This window comes from Anas acuta, chromosome 2 (assembly GCF_963932015.1).
Source record: "Anas acuta chromosome 2, bAnaAcu1.1, whole genome shotgun sequence".
Lineage (NCBI taxonomy): Eukaryota > Metazoa > Chordata > Aves > Anseriformes > Anatidae > Anas > Anas acuta.
The window spans coordinates 107,595,965-107,615,629 of NC_088980.1; the positions used below are offsets into that span (position 1 = coordinate 107,595,965).

The 19,665-nt window shown below is 40.5% G+C and overlaps 1 long non-coding RNA gene across 1 annotated transcript in view; it reads right to left on the reverse strand.

The window, feature by feature from the left end:
* Positions 1-493: 493 nt before the first annotated feature.
* The window catches only part of LOC137850970 (uncharacterized), a 37,956-nt gene continuing 18,784 nt past the window's right edge, over positions 494-19,665 (reverse strand). Inside the window, exons 2-6 of the long non-coding RNA XR_011092931.1 lie at positions 11,969-12,056; positions 10,594-10,750; positions 6,591-6,754; positions 3,000-3,061; positions 494-884 (exon numbers count right to left, since the gene is read on the reverse strand). This is a non-coding gene — a long non-coding RNA (uncharacterized lncRNA). The remainder of the gene's footprint in view (positions 885-2,999; positions 3,062-6,590; positions 6,755-10,593; positions 10,751-11,968; positions 12,057-19,665) is intronic.

The window sequence follows — 19,665 nt, forward strand, 5'->3', positions numbered from 1 at the left end:
GTGAGGTGGCATAATTAGGCCACAATTTTATTAATAAAAAAACACCTGGGAACAGATGTTAATAACTTGCACAGGAGAGGGCACAGTTTCTTCCTTAATTGCTTCCACCTGCAGGAAGGCTGGTTCCTCCTTCCCTGTCACTGCCTCCCTCCCCTACATGGATCTCCTCCCTTGCTCCTTTCCACAGCTTCTCCCCAGAATAATCCCAGGGCTCTCCTACTAACCGAGGACTAAAGACCCAGGACAAGGAGAGATCTAAGGCCCGTGTCCTTACAGGGACACAGTCGAGGCTCGGCTTCTCACTGCACTCTCAGCTGATTTGGCTTTATCAAGCAGGGTGTCAGATTCCTCATCAGATAAGTGTCTGAAGTGGCTTTTTGTCACCTGCTGAAATGGGCCGGCCTGAACTTACCCTTTCTAGTGACCCTTTCTGGGAAAGGCAGAAGAAATCATCCCGCTTCAATCAATCCAGTGATGGAAGAAAATTACTCAAGTCCTCAAAATGTGGTAATGACTGCAGCAGGCTAAAAAATTATCTGGATACACATGCCAGTGTAATCTAGGCATGAGGGAGCCTTTGCATCTCTGCTGTTTTCTTACCTCCCTTGCAGTCCTTCCACCAAATTCATGTCTGAATACATTTGAGCCACATCCATAGCCTTTTTTGAAGCCAGGGGAAGTACCTGCCCTCTTGGTGTGGGACAGGAGGGGCACTGGCTGTTTCCAGCTGCCTGTGCTGGGGCTGTGAGCATCCCTTCCACAGGCACCTCGCTGTGCTCACAGTTAGTGACAGGAAGGAGGGAGTGGGCTCAAAACCCAGAAAATTACTTTCTCCTGAAACAAAAAGGTACAGTTTTAGCAGCTGATGTGCTGGATCCTCATCCCTAAAAAAGGAAAAAACAAAACAAGCCCTGTGAAACCCCATGACAACACGAGACTGCTGAAGTTAATGAGAGAGAGAAAGACTGCCTGATTTTGTAAATGTGCCCATTCCTAGGTGGAATTGCACTGTGCCACTGCCTGTGAAAACAAAACTGGAAAGCTTGCAAATGAAGTCGAGAGAGTAGGGGAAGGGAAATGTGTGAGAGGAAGCAGTTTGGCCAAGGTCATGCAGGCAGCCAGTAGCAAAGCAAGAACTAATACCCTCAGCCTCCTAATTCCCAGTCCTTTCCTCCTGTCATCTGAAAACGCTTTATTTCAGACACTTGCTATTTGCTGGTCTCCATGGGTCAAATTGGACCAGAACATTTCAATGAAAAACAATCATTTTTATGTCCCAAGAATCACACGGAACAATCCTGCAGCTGAGGTTTCTTAGGTAATACACAGCTGTTAGATGGAATGAAAGTTTGCTGTAAGTGCTTGCTGCTGAAATGTAAGAGTGAAGGATGACTTTGGAGAGCCTCAGGAGTAGCTCAGGCAATGTGTGTCCTCCCACAGATAGAACAAGGAAATTACATAGTCAGGGACAAGGCAAAAATCATAACTGTTTTTTATTAGGCTCTGTCCTCAATTTGTTAGGATTATTGCCTTCACTCTCCTCAAACCATAAATCTGTTTTTCGCCTTTACTCTGTAATTACAATCTTGTTTGGGGGAAGTAACATAACGGGGGTGAAATAATACCCCCAAGTACTGCCAGTACCCCTGGTTTAAAGGGAAGAGATGCCTTCTTTAAATAACCTTAATAATATATTTTGCTCCTAATAGTATAGTAGAGCAGAGCAATCTAAAACGCATGGTGGTAGTCTTTCAGGAATGAAAACAAGAGATTTAATTGAACATCTATCCTGGAGCATTCATTCATTCCCTGATATCACATTACACATAAAAATGTCAGGATGCTATTTCAACAACAAGATGTTTCACTCAGGCTGTGGTCTTTTCCCCTCACACTGTGTATTCCAAGGTCTGCAAAAGCTGGCATAATCATAAAACTATCACAATGATGAATGGAGGGTGTTAATTGGTATTAGAGAATATTTATGCTGGACTGACTAAGTTAAAAACTTTAATTGGCGAGACACTTGGGCGATGACATCCATGGAGTCCTATTAGCACTGAATTGATGTAGGAGCTTATCCTTGCAGTTGATGGCAATACCTCACAGTGAAGAAAGTTGCAATGTAGACATACTGAGAGTGAAATTCTCACCTTAGATTTGTGCTACTGAGAGGTGCAAACCGCGCTACATTCTGCATGGTTTGAATTGCAGATCTCTATTTAGCTGGACAACACAGACCTGCTGTTACAATTATGTCTACAATTACAACGCTCCAGAGTGTGCATTGCATTGTAATGCAGCTATTTACTTTGCTTTATGCTGTACCTTTTTGCTTAAGGCAATAATAGATCAGCACACATTTGAGAGTCTGAGGAAGTTGCTGTGCCTCATTACTTGAGAGCTCTGTTCTGAAGAGAAATGCAAGAGAAACTCAGAGAAATTTAATTTTCTTCCTACTGTCATTCAATGGTAACTTTTGTGCTAATCTTCAGTGGGTTGGAGGTTTTTGTTTGTTTGTTGTTTTTGTTTTGTTTTGTTTTTCCCCAGCAGAACTTGTTATTCCTGCAGTAAACATATTATAAATATATATTATAAATAAATATATAGTGTCCCTTCTATTCATTATCTCCAGAATCTTCATCCAAATTTTGGAGCAGGTAACTCCAATCCACACTTGGGACACTGCTGGTTGGCTTGTAATCTGGGTTTCTGCAGATGTGGTCTACAAATAAAGCCTCACCTATCCTGAAACACCACACAGTCCATTAAGAGCCTGTCTTTTACCTCTGTCTTTCCCTCAGATCTGCCCAGCAGCAATAAGCATTTGTGGCCATGGAAGAGCCATGAGTGACAAAATTTCCAATGCATTTCTGCAGCCTTTCCAGGAAGACTTTTTAAAAGCAGAGACCATACCCTACATTTACTGAAAAGACATAGATAAAAGGCCTCCAAATCCTCTGGTTACCTTAGAAAATTTCACATAAAAGTCCACTTACCCTTCTGCAGCACTGAAGAGCTTTCTTTATAGATGACCTCCAGAGCTGCAAGCCAGCAGACCCTGAAAGGTACAGGGCTTTGAGGACAGACACTCAGTCACCATTTCCTACACCGTTTCTCCTAACACCTCAGCACTTGAAAGCCACGTCTGATGTGGACATTGGCTAGAGTTATTTGTCCACCTGTGGCTGCACTGAGTGGTCTTTTGCTGACTACTCGTGTTTAGAGGGAGGGCAGGCTTCCTGGGAATGCTGCGCCAACATCCAGCATTGACAGAGATGGCAAAGTCTGCAAAGATCACCAGGCTGCACCAACCGAGGCCAGATGGAAATTTGCTTGGCATGAGCTAGCTCCATTAGCGGCACCTTGAATGGGGAAGCAACACATACATTATCCTGCCTTGTCAAATTCCTTCGTAGCGTCACGCCAGCTCTGTCACTACAGGAAAAATGTTTAGCAATATTTTGCTTAAATATAATAAGGAAGTTTTGTTTTAAAGTATTTTTGTTCACTGTTAATGTCTCATTAACTCTGATCAAAAGCAGTCATATACTTGTTTCCTTAATATTACTTATATTTGACAGAAAGCAGCTGCAGGATACCTCCTCAAGTCTACTGATGCTTATCATCACTGTTAGGACTATTAATTCACTGCAGTATACTTTAATGTACTATAACATTTAGAAATGGCATTTGGATGTGCAGTAATATTATTTTGCACAATTAACCTCTGGTTGCCTTCCATATAAGCCTGTTCTAAAGAAATATCAGTTATGCTGTGTTATTTTCAAATTACATTGGGTTTTGTGCCTTTTCCCTAATAGGTTGCCCTTTCCTTAGAGAGAAGTAACACACATTGAATTGTAATAACACTTTATTGTCCTTGCAACAGAACACTATAAATCACAGAGATAAAAGGAGATGGACCCATTCCCCAGCCTGAGATCAGACAGCTCCTGACCATAGTTCTAGATCCATATGCTAGTTTTCAAAACAACTGAGGTAAAATAAAGGAAACCTTTTTCCTTGAAGATGGAAATAAATAAATAAATAAAAGTAAACAATTCCACCTTAAAATCTGTATCACAGATGAAATTGTTCAGGTCAGGGCCATCCTGAACTAGAACTACATGATTTGTTTTATTCTTTTATTCATCATGAAAATGAGAACAAGAGGGCTCTGTCACAGTGTAGTTCAGAGGAAAATTGTGCAAGATGGCTTGATTGATAAATTTCATCTTGAAGTCTTTTACTCTTTTTCTGAAACTGGTGTTTTTCCAGAGATGTAGAGAATTACAATAGTATGGGATGGTTCTAGAATCATAGAGAAATATTTTCTTGTTGATTTCATGAGAATAGAAATCTGTCACTAGAAAGGCAAGCTCCATAGCAGAGTTGGGGAGGACAGAACTGAAATTTTAAAACATTTCAGATGAGGAATATACCATTTTAACTTATTCAGGATATGATAGCCAATAAATAAATAAATAAATAAATATCATTTATTAATCTCACTAGTGAAATGTAACAACGCTGAGTTTCACATCAATGTAGCTGATCTCACAGGCTTATCCTTCTGGAGGAGTGAATGGGAAAAAATTTCATGTGAGATCTGTGGTGACTTACTGCTTTGCTGCTCTAGTCTGTTAAAATGCATGGAATTCTTATATAGGTAGGAATTTATTTTTTTAACATCAGTTTTAGTATTTTCTTTGAAGAACCAGTACTTCCTCAAGAGGGAAACTCTCTAAGGCTTAACAACAAACAGCTATAATTCTGCTTGGTTTTGCTACAGTCTTTTTAAATGACTAACTTAGCTGACTGTGTTATTATCTCAATTATTATAATGCATTTGAGATCAAAATTTAGGCCAATTTATTTTTTCTGGTGTTTTATGTTAATAAAAGGAATGGATTTGGCTCTGCCAATTATGATTTCTGTTGTTTTATGTGTAACTTCAGCTGAAGACTGTCAGAGCTGTATCTGTGCATCTTTCTGCAGACTTTTGGCCCAAGGGTTTAGAGCTCCTAATATTTACAAAACAGATTACGTACAATTTGCTGACACAAATATACAGCTTTAATACTGCAAGGCTTAAAATTTTTATATTCATGCCTAGATAGAGGATAACAGTGGAAGTGAAATGAGTAAAATTTTCCTTTCATACTGCCGGTTTTGTGATAGGGTGATACAATTCAGCATACTTACTCTCACCTGGGTACCTCATTGCATTGAATTTCATCCAGAGTTATGAAGGTTTTCACCAGAGCGTGCTCTTAATCCCCCTGCTTCTTGCTGGATTTTCTAATCTTGGACTATTATGTTCAATCATATGTGAACACATTTCTATGGCATTTGAGCTGCACAAAATCTTTTGTGTGTGGTTTCAAACAAGCTTTAATGTGCCGCCAAGTTTGTTCAGTTTATTCAGTATTTCCAAATGGGGAAAAATAAGTTCACAAGGCAGAGAGGAATTGTTCCAAGGCCAGAGTTTATATAAAAGGAAGAGGTTCAAAACATCATCAGCCTAGTTCTCCCCTCAGCTATACCTGGGAGAACATTTGGATTTACCTCGCATAACCAAGAGAAGAATCTGGGCTAATGAATTCAACCACGATTAAGAAAGCTATCTAAGGATTAGATTTTATGCAGCACAGATGTGAAATGCTGCACAAAGGCAAGGTTAAAAGAGATGAGTAGGATGGGCAATGCAGGAGGACACAATCCAGCAGGCGGAGATGGCTGCTGGATGGCTGCCAAGGCTCTCCTGCTTAGCTGGAAAACTCAGGGAAGATCAAATACCTTGACCAGTGGGCTGGGACTCATATGGCATCATAAATGCCCATTCCTTGCCCATTCATATGTTTTCAACCCTCAGCATTTGTGAATAACAGCAACCATGGGTGAAAAGATTTGAGTCTCCATGTGGGACTTTGCATGGCAGCTCGCTCTGGTCCTGCACACCAGCCACTTGCATGGGGACATGATGGCTTGGTGCACAACAGGGCTCTGGGAGAAGAGGGTTGTTTTTGAGGTTCAGACATGCAAGTGGGGTTCTGGAGATTGGGGAAGTCTGTACCATGGACATGATGGATGGCCTGGGACAGGATACTGAGGGATTGGCTTCTGATGCTTTGTGCAGGCACCTACTCCAGCACAAAGCAAGTGTTACCTGCTGATGAATTCCACAGGCAGTTTTTCACACTGATGCACACGAAGAGTGAGATGCCATGCAAGACGGCAACAAGGGGAAACCCCAATTCCTTTGGGGCTTCAATGCCTGCTCTAGAAAAAGCATCATAAACCACACAGACAGGGACGTAAAGAGGAAAAACCTCCTAAAAACTGGATAATGTAAATTCCATGAATGTGAATGCCATCCATGCAACATACTTACATTGTTTTTTTTTTTTTTTTTTTTTTTTTTTCTGGGCTCATCAACAGGAAAAAAAAAAAAAAAAAAGACTGTCATCTTTTTTATTTCCTAAAACTCTCTTTGTGTGAGGTTTTTTTTTCAAGGTTCATTAGAGCTACTTTTCTCTCCTATTTCCCTCTCCCCTGCTATCCCTTTTATCACCCACTTTACCCACCTATCTCTCGCTTTTCACATTGCTCTTCCATTTTCATGCTTCTCCTCTTCCCATGGCTTTGGCTATCGCTTCTGAAGAGCCTGGAGTGTGTCCCATGGGGTCGGCATCTGAAGAGTGAGTTCCAGTGCTTCAGGAAGGTGACTGATCAGTAGTTTTAGGCTCAACTGAAAAATCAGCAAATAACATAAACGTAGTGAGATTTGTGCTTTGCACCCCTACATGCACGGCTTGGGATTCAAATCCTTAGTGGTAATGCAGCCCAGAGGACTGTGCTTGTGCAGGGGGAAAGAGAGAAATTATCTTCAGATGCATTGAGCTACACTGAAATAACTGAATAAACACAGCATTTTTGCAGTGTTTGTTGGAAGGAAAAATAAAAACAAACAAACAAACAAAAACAACAACCAAAACCAAAAGAGATGTGTTAGGTATAGAGAATAAAATCTGTGGACAGCAACCATAGAGCTGAGCTCTGTGGGCTTGTTGGAAAGAGAGGAGGAGGAAAAACAGGACTTGTTCTGATGTAGAAGAGTCTCTCATGCTGCTAATCAATTCCGTGGCCAAATTTGCTATTGTGATCTGATGGTTTAGCTCTGCCAACTCCTGTAATTATCTCTATTCCCATTCTCCATTAGTGGCCTTTTCAAAGAATATGAGTTTTCAGTGTCAGATTATGCCATGCAGTGAATACCACACCATCAGTGTGTTACAAACATAATACAGCATAAATGCTTTACAAATATAGCCTCTCGCGGCAGTCGGAATAACACAATGCTTATGTGTTTCCAGGCCTCGGGGTTACAGCTTCCTAACGGGTGACCTTTCCTCCCCTCACATCCCTTTCCTCACAGATTACGGTGTGGCAGTTCTCTGTTAGCTCGTTAGCTGGGGGGAAATTAGAGCATATGAAACGATAAGAAGGCATTCAGATATCTGCAGCTGACAGGTAGCACAAAAGTGCTGGAATAGCCAGCAGACATTGGCCAGTCGTTCACTCTGCTTATCTTTCCCCCAACCACCATTTCACAAGGTGCCGTTTCAAAGAATGGTTCAACACCAGCCCAGCCTTCAGCACTGGTCTTGGAAACACTGCCACGAAGGAGCAATATTTTGAGATGTAAACAAAACTCACAGAAGCCGCATGACACAGCCACTGAAAGACCTGCTGTAGCTGAGAGTGAGCAGGTGGCATTATGATTGAAAGCGCAATGAAATATCTGCTTTAACCAAAGGGATATGTTCTTGTTTCCCAGGAACTAAAATATGCCTCAGGGACCTTTTAAGCACATGCACACACGCCAAGCACTGTATTTAAGAAACACAACATCACAAACAATATTTAGGAAATGAAACATAACATTTCAGAAAATGAGAAACACCACACTAAAAATTCAAAGCAACTTTTTTTGTTGTTGTTGTTAAAAAAAAAAGAAAAAAAAAAAGGCAGCACTGAACGACCAGATGATTCCCAAGAGAATTTGATGATTAACTGGCTAAATCAGGACATCTGCAGGATGTAAGAATAATAGAAGGAAGCGGGAGTTTTGGCTACCACTTTTATAATTAGCAATTGTAATGATCTTAGCGGTGTCCTCCTGAAAGAACTTGAATATTCATGTTGAGGCACAGCATTATGTTTCAGTGCTTTTGGTAACTGTAGCCACTTGCGCAGAGTCAAGCACACACTCAAATCAGGAAGTCAAAATGAGTGTTCCAAATACTTTCTGCTGGAAACTGTAAGGAAAGCTGTTATTTGCATGCAGTAAGAGGGGGAAGAGAAGCATGGTGTCCAAGAGTTCCCTTGGCATTTTGAGTTTCCTGAATAGTTGCCTTGCTTCCACATCTTTATTTGATTGCAGATGAAATTCAGACTTGACCCAAGCAAATGCAAAATACAACTGAATCTGTGAAGCTGGACTTCATAATTTCAGCCTAGACTAAAGCCAAAGGCACCCAAAGTAGTAGTTGCTATCTACAAAGAGCCAAGCTTCCATCCTTTCTTCCTGACTGTATGCTAAGGTTTCCTAACTCAACTCAGGCTGAGCCTCTAGGTCAGTGTTATATGAAGTCATATATAATTAGTAGTTTACTGGATAATCTGTCTGTTTCTCAATTTTACCACCTTTATGAACAAGTAGGGTACATGTCTGGCCAATGTTCTTTCTCTGTGTTTGTGCCAGAAAGGAACAAAGATGGATGAGTTGCCTCTGCTGAGAAACGTTTAGACAACCATTCCTCTGAGAAGCAGCAGAAAGAGTGGCCCCTGTCTGCCAGCTGATAGATCTGGCACCCTCAGCAGCTTGCATATGGCCAGGCAAATAGAGGTGATGTGAGGAGAAATTATTTCCTTTGCTCTCTTTGATTGCTGGAAGAGAGCTCAAATGGACCTCTATCAACTTGAGGCTACATGCATGTGATTTGACTGCAGATACTAGGCAAAATGTACAACGGCCTGGTTAACTAAAAGACATCACTACACCTGTGATTGGCTTTGGGGCAACTAAACTATTCAATTCTGTTGAAGGCAAGATGGAAGTCATCAGCTTAGCACCAAAACCAGGGATCTGTCTGTATCCCCTGCCCAGAGGGGCAGGCTGACAGCTGTAGTGTGGCACCCACAGAGGAACCAGCTTGGTAGGGTTACGCCTGGAGAGTGTTAGAGGCATCCAACAGGCCAGAAAAGGTCAAATCCACACTTCTTATGGATCAGGGATTGGACTGATTTCCTATTGCTCAAGCAATGAAGGGGCTACCCACAGAAGGACTGTTATTATAATCAAAACCCTACTTGGTCAATAAGAATTTGCTCTTATTACTGCCTTCTGTTCCCCTGCTTAATACAAAACCAAGTAGGTGTACAGCTCCTTCTGGGACTGCATTTAACAGCTTATCTGTGCAGTTCCTCACACACTAACTTCTGTGTGCTTCAGACAGCGCTGTGCCCTGTGAAGTGCATTTTGGGTCAGTTTTGAAACACAAAATGTATTTCCAGGGATGCATGTTTCTTCCCCAGGCATCTATCTGCAAGAGTGGAAGTGGCACTGATGGCATTTTTCCCTCCAGAGGCTGGTGTTCTCTTCACTAGCAATCTGAGTAGTGATGGCAGTGACTCCAGCAATGCTCTGTTCTTTGGGTAGCTGTTGCATTAGCTCAACTGCTCCTCTCCACTTCAGTTTTTGGTCTAGGGTTCATTTCCATCACTGTCAATATGCAACTCAAGCTCCATCAGTGTGAAGTTCAAGTGCCTAGAGGTCCCACTCTTACCCTGGGCTGGCCTCCAAATCTGCCAGGTGGTGAGATATTTTTAATGCTAGCACACAACATCTCTTTTCAAAATTTCTCTATCCAGCTCAAGGGAGTGCTTCAATAGCACAAACAAGTATCACTGACGGCCTTTCTCTGTCATTTGTACACCAGCATATTACACTGGGTTCACTCAGAAGAGCATTTAAAATCATTCTGAGATAAGCCAAAAACACTTGAAGTTGGAATGCTTACCATATGTAAAAAAGGTAATATAAATCTGAGAGACTATATTACCCAACAAGTCCAAAAAAATAATGCTTCATTGAAGGACTTCATGTCACAAGTTTTTGCAGTGCATTCTGCACGTCAATATCATAAGTATCTTTTTGGGCACTGGTGTGTATCCTCCCCGTATGCACAAAGGCTGGCATGTAGTAAGGGCCCTTGCCAGTAAGGTGGAAGTCTCTGAGCTTCAGTTGCATAATCTTCTGCATCAACGCTATTGAATTTTGGCCACAACATTTACAGACAGTGGCTTAAGTGAGCAACAGTCAATACTGCAACTTTTGAGACCTAGCTTCCAAAATCTACTTTTGTAAGACCAGACGCATCCATGCAGAGGAAATATATGTGAAAGCAGAGCAATGTCAGAGAAAAAGTAGGAAGATCATTTTTCCCATCATATTTAAATCAGAAGTTTATATTTGCTCAAATTTGTAGAATCATATTTTTCACTCTTTGTTTGTTCAAGACTTACCTTTAATTCTACAGTAAACAGAGTTTAATATTTAGGTCCAACTTGTACGTTTTGGACTGCATTCATCTACACAGATTTGCAAACAGCAGCAGTTGGACTCCTGAATACTGATGTGCTGATACTGGAAGAGCTAGCTCAGGGACTGCTTTGCCAGTTCCTGTATTAAATGAAAGTCAATGAGTAAACAAATTAGCAAGAAGGAGGTTTGTTTTTCTTTTTTTTTTTTTTTTTCTTGTTGTTGTTGTTGTTTTTAACTTTATATTTTTTTTTTAGCTGCAATACAATTTGTATGGAGGAGAAAATAACCCAGTATTTGCATGGGTGAAAAAAAGCCTATGAAATATCCTACTTGCCCTTAGATGGACTACTCCGGGCCTATAAAGCCCAGCTGAGCTGCAATCACAATATTCAGGGAGGCCACTCATCCTCAGACAGCTGCTGGATTGGAGGTCACTGGGAAGGAAAAGGAGGAGCATCCTGTCTGCACATATTTCCCCAGAAGAAAAGCTTTTCTGGCAAAGCCAGGAAAGATGCTTTTCAGTGATAGCTCCAGTGTTTATTGTTTTGTACAATATGGCCAGGGTTTTGGAAGGCAGTATCTGCGTAGAAAGATATTGTCTTATAGAAAAGGGTAATGAATGGATCTGAGCTGATAAATGGCTTTGCCATTGTGTAGGAAGATGAAATAATTCCCAGAATACACTGCCCAATAACATTTTTCTGCATTGCATACTTGCAAGCAGATTGTGTTAAAAAGCCGCAGTGAACTGCAACCAGTCTCTTGGATCACTTCATTAGGGAGTAACGGGGGTGTTCACAATTCTGTGCATGCAAAGGCACAGCAAGCAAAGACTGTTGTTTGAAAGGTCTCTCTCCAAATAATAGGGTACTACATGTTTTCAGTGTAGGATTTTGTTGCTGGTTTGGTTTTTATTGTGATTTGTCTGCTCTCCTCCTAGCTCAGATATTAGAAAACAGAGGAAGCAAGAGAAGTGACATAAAAGCAGGAGAAGTGACATCAAAGCCAGATTTTTGTTAAGTATGCTGACACTGATTCATGAAGGATTCTGGTATCATACAGCTCATGAGTAGACACAAAGGCAAGGCAGACAAGCACTGTGTCTGAATTTAAATAGAAAGCTACTACTACATTTAAGGTGCGGATAACATAACTAAAGCTAATGAAAATAATGGAATTCCTACACTTACGCACCACATATGACTCTTAAAAGGACATAGGGTGAACCAAAGGATACCAAAATTCCCTAATCCATTTAAGGCTCATGTTGAGAAAAAAAACAAAACACATAGGAAAGCTAATCCAGCAGACCCAGGTTTTACCCTCTTTTGATGCTCAAGGCCTATGGGACCTTACCTCCTACAGCAGGATGGATCCTGGCTTGTGCTTGTGCTGCATCCGGCTATACCAGGTGATGGACCACAATCCTCCAATTGTTCCTTTCCTACAACATACAGTTTTGTGTTGTTTAGCCTTTTTTCCCCTTTTTAAAATGTGATTAAAACAGGTCTCTAAACCCCTTGCTGTCAGATGGATGCGTTTCCCCTTGCTCTGAACGGTTCCTTGCACACAAAGTATCCTTCACTGTGAGTCATCTTATCTCTTTCCATGCCTGCTGGCATTTTGACCTCCTTCAGCTTCAGCTTTCCTGCTGCCCTCACTATGCTTCCCGTCCTCTCCCCCCGTTTTGGCAGCGTTGCTGACCAGGTGAAACACATGGCCTGCCAGATCGGTTAGAGCAGCCTGGCATCCCTTCCCTCATCTTGCTAGCAGGATGCATCGCTGCTCCCATTGCCTCCTTTTCTCCAGGAGGACTTTTTGGCTTCTGCCTGCCCCGAGGTGACCGAGCACAAGCTCATAATGCTTTGATAAAGGGTATCATAGCCCTGGGAAGGCTCATTTACTGTAGTGGAAATAGCATTAAAGCATCACCTTGGGTAATGGTTGTGGTAATATAGGTCAGTGGGTGAGGCAAGAATACTCGTGGATAATTTAACTCCCTATATGGGCACACTTTGGCCAGGGAGTGAAAGAATACATTACATAAGGAGAGCCCATTGACTCCAAGGTAGTCTTCTGCACGTATAAGCAGAAGATTGACATGCCAGGGTCAAAGCACAATCTTTTGCTCCTTGAATTGGCATGATTTAAGTGAGAGAGAATGCAAAGGGAGAGCACCACTCTGGATTGCCTGACAGTAACTTATCTCACAGCTCAGCTCAGAGAGTATTTCAGGGTAAATACTTTTTAAAATGCATTTGCTTCGTTTTCCATTTGAAAATTGTTTATAAACATGTTTTTTTGCAAGTCTTTTTGTCATTCAGAATGATTTACAGTTAGTGAAACTCAAGTTTAGGCCCATTCACAGGCAGCTTATTGCAGGTTTTCAAAAAAGAAATTCATTCTGATCCAATTTTACACAGAGATCACATGGCTTGCTTTCTTTCCTCAATTGGATAATTCTTTGATTCAGGTTTTTGATGTGAATATCAATTATTCACTTGAATTTTAACATTCTAGTACTACTTGATGATATTATAGTAGTATATGCTGCTTTGGCAAATATTTCTGTACAGATATTACTTGTCAGAAAATTTATAGCGTGAAAATTAGAAATGCAGAATTCCTTTCAAAACACAGATGAATATTCATGAAAGCATTACAGTGTTTGCCTCTCTCTGATGTTCAGCGTTGCTCATTCATCTGCTGTGGGAAGGATATAAGCTGAGACATGATACTTCAAGAGACCAGTTAAATGAGAAACAGGGGAAATTAAGTTGTAAGTTATAAGATGACTGTAAAACTCCTGGACATTTTGGAGCTGCAAAGCCTTTATCTAAAATAAAAGAAAATTCTACTGGGTTGAATGTAGGCATTATGTAGACAACTAGCTCAGAAAAACAAACAAACAAAATCAAACAAACCAATAAACAAAACATGATATTGAAATCTAAATTACTGTGAGAGCACTGGTCCACCAATACCTTGCAAATGTGAGTATATGTAGAATGCAGAGATTTGCCTGGGTCTCTGCAGGAACTGAAGCCATCATAGCCACGTTTCCCAATATGGTCAAAATTTACCCAACAGGTAATTAACTTGTTGGGTAAATTTTGGGTAACATGTTGGGTAAATAAGAGATTGCAACACTAAAACAAATTCAAGCGAGCTGAATTTTTCATCAACTTTGAGGAAAGTTCTGAGTTGATGACATGGAGAAGTCTACATTAGAGTTTGATACAACAATAGATAGGCCAAATGACTTATAGGAAAAAAATCAGGAAAGAAATGGTGTGTCCAAATCTCTCAGTCAGTTGCTTTAATAAGAAGAGACCAAGTTGACCAACCAGGAGCATACCACTAACAACAAAGCTGCTAATGAAAATATTGACTTTGTCTTGAATTATTATTTGTTTCTTTGTTTTGTTTTCTTCTAAGGTAAGTTGCATGGGACAGTCTCCTGAATACAATGGGATCAAGTACATCCTGAAGAAATCTCACAGGTTTGCCAAGTCGAGAGTAAATAAGGCTTTACCAGTGGTTGCACTATGGGATTGTTGGCATTTTGAGCCCCAAGTGGTAAAAGTGAAATAGCTGTGCAATTCTATACTTGGTTCAATCTCTTTGAAACCAGTATCTGGGGGAGTGTGTGATCACAGTTCCCCACTTCAATACAGCTGGAGAGAAAAAAAAAAAAAAAAAAAAAAAAAAAAAAAGTAATTAGCTGTGATTTCTTTCACATGTGGGGGAGTTGATATGATAGCAACTTCACCTCCACATCCTAAAGAGGGAGCTCGGGCACACAGGTGCAAAACTGTCTCACCCCTTCTAGTTCTGCTGGACATTTCCTGTATCTGCAGGAGAAACCATGGCAAGGACAGAGACACTGGAAAAAAAAAAAAAAAAAGTGAACAAAAAACCTACAAAGAAAAAAACATCAGGTAGAGAAGGTCGGGTAGAACAGCTTCAGAGAAAAAGCCTGGAGAGCTTTTGGGCTGGCTGCTAGTTCAAAGAGATTCTTTGCTCACGGCTCTGTTCAATTTTTATTTTTTTTAGTTGCTGCTGTTTGATTCCTGATGTAATCAGTGAGAGTAAATCAGAATGCATGACAGATACCTAGTTTCAGTATGAATTTCGTTTCCTCCTAGACAGCACTTCAGCTAACTCTTCAGATCAGCATATGAGTTAACTTCTTCGGAAACTGAGGGAAATGCAACTACTGTCCTGTACAGAAGAGAGCAATAAGAAGCCATTAATCTCTCTCATGTAACCAAGCAGGTGATATGGAAATTTCCAGATGGTGTGTTTGGAACTCATACTGCCCTAAATCTAGGATGTCATTTAGGAAAGTCCCCAGGCCTCTGCTTCACTCAGTGTTTTATCAGCTGGCAGTTTGAAAGCTGCTTTTTCACTGCTCTGAGTTAAATTTGCAGTACACCAGTTGTTCTTCAGGATATTGAACACTTTAAAAATAAAAATAAAGGTCTCTGGGATCCAAAGATGTAATCATTAATTTGAGCCTATAGATTTGGACCCGTGTCTCTTTTCTATCCTTTTTCTAAAAGATTAAAGGATTTGAATCTTAGGTTCTAGCTTGGGCTCATCTCTATTTAAGACAGGGGTGCAGGGAAGGCTGCCCCTTCATCTTGTCTCTTTACACAATAAACACTGGATGAAGTTCATACTGCAAGCGCTGGCAGTAGAATCTCTCTCTCACCAGCAAAAAGAGATTAAAAGTGTCTCCTGGCACATCCCATCAGGGGACTTCTTTTATCCCTTGAATCAACAGAAGCTTTGGATCAACAAAAAGAACTGAAGCAGGTGTCTCTTTTACCTCATGCCAATCTATCCTTCTCTCCATCTTCAGAAAATTGTTCTTTAGCTCTCTCAAGGATACTCAGCACTTGGATAGCCATTTGTTTCTGCTTTATCTTGACAGTACAAACCAGAATAGCAATAGCCCCAGAATGCAAAAGGACTCAAAATCATCTACACTTTTATTATTATTATCATCATCGACATGATATACTGTATTAAAAAATCCACATGCTGTGTCATGTTGTCAGATAGTGGTTGTACTCCTCTTCAAGGTTATGTTTAGTGTCTCTTAAATGCAGCTTTTAATCAGAAACTTCTGGCTGTCCAGAAAGAAGTACCTGTTTGGTTGAGATTCTTTTCTCTTTACAAAAGACCTTTCTTGAATCATAGTTTCAGATGCACTCTAAAACTTTGAAAGACTCTTTTAGCCTTCTGTTCCTTCCTCATTTACACTTGTTACACTTTCAAGCCTATGTTGGCTTGGCTATTTAGGGGCTTTGCACTGGACTAGGTAGGAGAACTAGGGAGCACATGACAAGGAACTGCTTTTTCCAGTGGCAGTGCTAACTTCTCAGTGTACGTGGAATCATGGCTAGAGGTCATGTTTGTCAAGTCTGATATAAAGGCAAAATTATAGCTTGCTCCTGCCACCATGATCCAGTTTTATCTGGTAAGAATAAACGCTTCTACAAAGCCATACTGTGCTTCTGCATTAACAGTATAACCCGATTGAAAGAGAGGCTTTGGGATCTGTCCTGCTACAGAGCAAGAGTATTCTTATGTTCTTTTTTGTTTGTTTGTGTTTTGTTTTGTTTTTTAATTTTGTGGAGTAGAACAGTGATTTCCTGCCTACTCTCCCAACGGAGATGCTTCAGGAGAAGCAAAGAGCAGGTCATTCTCTCCGGTTTTTGCTCTCCCCCTTTTTATATTTGCCTTTTTCCTGTGTATTTTTCTTCCCGTTCCCTAGCCTACCATAACCTACTTCCACACTTCTGCAATCGCTTAAGAAAAAGTGTTCTCCCTCCCACTCTTTTCCCATGACTATCTCACCAACTTGTTGCTAGAGTCTCAAATCCTCAAGCACTAAAAGAGGCTTCTTTTCTCAGCTAAATTAACACCAATCTGCTCTTGTTAGCTTGCCATTCTCCTGAGAGCAGCCTTACAACCTCTTCATTTCATTTCCCTGTCTCTTGCTGCTTAAGAAGTAGCACATCCTCACACCAGAGACACTTGAGTGAATCAATTTGCAGTGACCAGCTTAAATCTCTCCTGGGCCACTCTGGTTCCTTTCATTTGGAGCCTTTCAGTGAAGAAATAGCTGCCCTGTGATGGCTGTAAAGGAAACCTGACGAGGGACAGAGGTGAAGTGCTCATGTTGGCATAACATGCTTGCTCCTCAAGTCAGCTCCCACAGCCTCGGTGGGAGCATCACCAGGCCTGCTAAGCACGTCTAAAAGATTAGCCTTTTTTATGATCCTTCCAGTTTTCTACGTACACATTGAACATTCGGGCATTTGGGTAGAAAAGCAGTCTGATTTCTTCCCTCAGGATCAGTTTCATGCCAGTAATCCCTGCCAAACTTGACACAGGCAAGGACTGAAAACCTGGCCCAGCTGAAGTCAATAACAAAGCTTCCACAAGAGCCAGAATCTAGATGATAGCTTTTTTTTCTGTAGGAACTAGCTGTCTCATTCAGGCTTGTTGAGGAGCTTTCTGTCAAAAGAGATATTCCTTTCCCATGGAGGAAAAAAGGCCAGAAGGCAAGCAAAACAAGCCTGGTGAGGGTCTTAAATATGATGTTAGGGCTCTTAAAGATGGTCTTTCTTTCTCTTTGAAAGGTGGGGTCTGCTACTTCTAAATGCAGCTGCCAGGTGTAAAGTTCCCCCAAGGTATCTTCATCACCCCTAGAATGAGATGTTGAGAAAAAACCCTGTAAGAAGCATTACATATTTTTTTCTCCCTCTGTCTTTTCTCTAGTGAGTATTTCTCTGAGAGGAAATAACCTTAAAGAAACTTGGAAACATGTGTTGTGAAAATCATGCCTGGAGGGGAGGAGCTATCTTACCTCCTGGGGAATTATTCTTTAAAAAAAAATAATGTATTTTTTCTTTTACTGTAGCCTGCTTGGATAAAACAGCTCCTGACTGACCTCACAGTCAAGCTGCTGCACCAGCAGCCATCCAATTACTCACTAAATGAGTGCGAATCCTTTGGTGTGCTAGAGATGGTTTGCAGTAGGTTGTGGACTCCAAGTTTGTACATCTTGCTTGAGAAATTAAAGTCCTTGTTGCCATAGTCCTGCTGCATCTTTTTCATCATTGCGTTTTGTCATTTCCCTATGCCCCAAAGATGCAAGTAAAATAAAAACCAACATCCTCCAAGATCATAGTATCATCCTGGCTCTAAAATTTCTCGAGGACAGGGGGAGGAGTCTTTCAATATAATCTCACTAGCATTTGCAGTAGAGAACCAATGGAGGTTTTAAAAACAAGAAAAAAGGTCGATGCCATTAATAACACTGATCTCCTTTAGACACAGTTTTAGGTGAACTGAAGACACCATTTGTCTTATGGCTGGAAAATCCTCTAAATTCCCAGGGAAGTTAATTGGAAGCATGAGATTTTCATGCCCAATCCTCACTCTCTGGTAAGAATAGCAGTAGCTATTTCCTTGCCCTTTGTCTAGACTATGCAATCGCATACAAATAGCTTCCACATCCCATATTTGCAGTAATTTAAACTTTAGAGGATGCTGGTTCTGTCTGAAGCCACATATTCCCACCAACTGTAGTCAGAAATATACCTGCTATCAAAGGCAGAATATTCCCATCCCTGTCCAGTAGATTGGTTTACTGCAGGAAAACTACATACACAAGCAAATCTCCCAGACATGTCAGACTTCAAACAGAGCTATGAATCCTCCTAACAGTCAGAGATACAACATTAATAACCACAACCATAAAACAAATCTAAAAACTACAGAATAATAATAAAAAAGATATTTATAGAGGCAACGCATGAGATGCAATAGTAAAAGAGCCTCCCTTTGGATCATCAATTCATGAGTTCTGTGATCCTGAATAACGGGCAGGCTTCCAAACTATAAAATAAAACACATCATCTATTCAAAATCACTAACTTTCCTCTTGCGTTCCTTAAAGGTGAATCGCAGCAAATGTATAAATTTTAGTGTGTTGTAACTTGTGTGTCTTTTACTACCATAGGAAGTGAATTTCACAGTATTTATTGGAAATCATTATCTTTCTGCGCTTTTAAAAATTTAATTTAAAATTTGTCACAGCAGCAAAGCTGCTGTAGTCTAATATTGGTGATAGACTGATATTCTCTGAAAGAACTGCATAGGAAGATGTGCCATGATTTGCCAATGACAGCATCTGTAATGATATTTGCTTATCAAAAGCCAGTAGAAGTTCCAAAATAAAATCACATGTTGGTGTCTTAAAAGGACTCATAGACAAGGATTGCAACCAATAGCAGAAGAACATTAAGTGATCTAAGCAGCAGCGTCAAAAAAAAAACAAAAAAAAAAACAAAAACAAACCAAAAAAAAAAAAACAAGCCTCCATGGAAGAGAAATACTCTGCCCTATCTCCAGTCTTCACTGGTTCTTTCATTCTTTACTCTTTTTAAATAATTTCATTTGGGACTCAGAGCAGATGTAACCACTTGATCAATTACAGGGTGTTTCACACCTGCTCTACCCAGGCTGAATAGGCAAGTTGGTGAAAATCAGGCTCCTGCCTATTCTAATCGAGGTATTTTTTCAGGAGAACTTTTTTTTTTTTTTTTTTTAAATAAATATTTCTACATGCAAAACTTACTTGAAGTTTGCCACCTTATTCAGTGACACATATATGTTGCTTAACATGGGGACATCCACTCTTTATAGTACAAACTGTGTTGAACACCTAAGGGTCATAATTCTAAAGTATTTGTAAGCTCAGAATGTGTTTGATAAATGAAAACCAGCAAGCAAAGGGGGATGTAGTCAAATGCACATGAAATAGGCTAGTCTGCATTTGTGGGTACACACACGTATTTATCAGTTTTGTTGTAAGTGGACAAGCAAGTATCAAGTGTTTCTACCTGACTATCATCGAGCCACTGATTTTTCATAGGTGTGGTGGTAGAGATGATTATTATAGGTTGAAAATTACTTTCATTCCAGTCTGAGGAGTGGTGAGTTTTTTCTTTTAACATCTTTCATGTGATTCC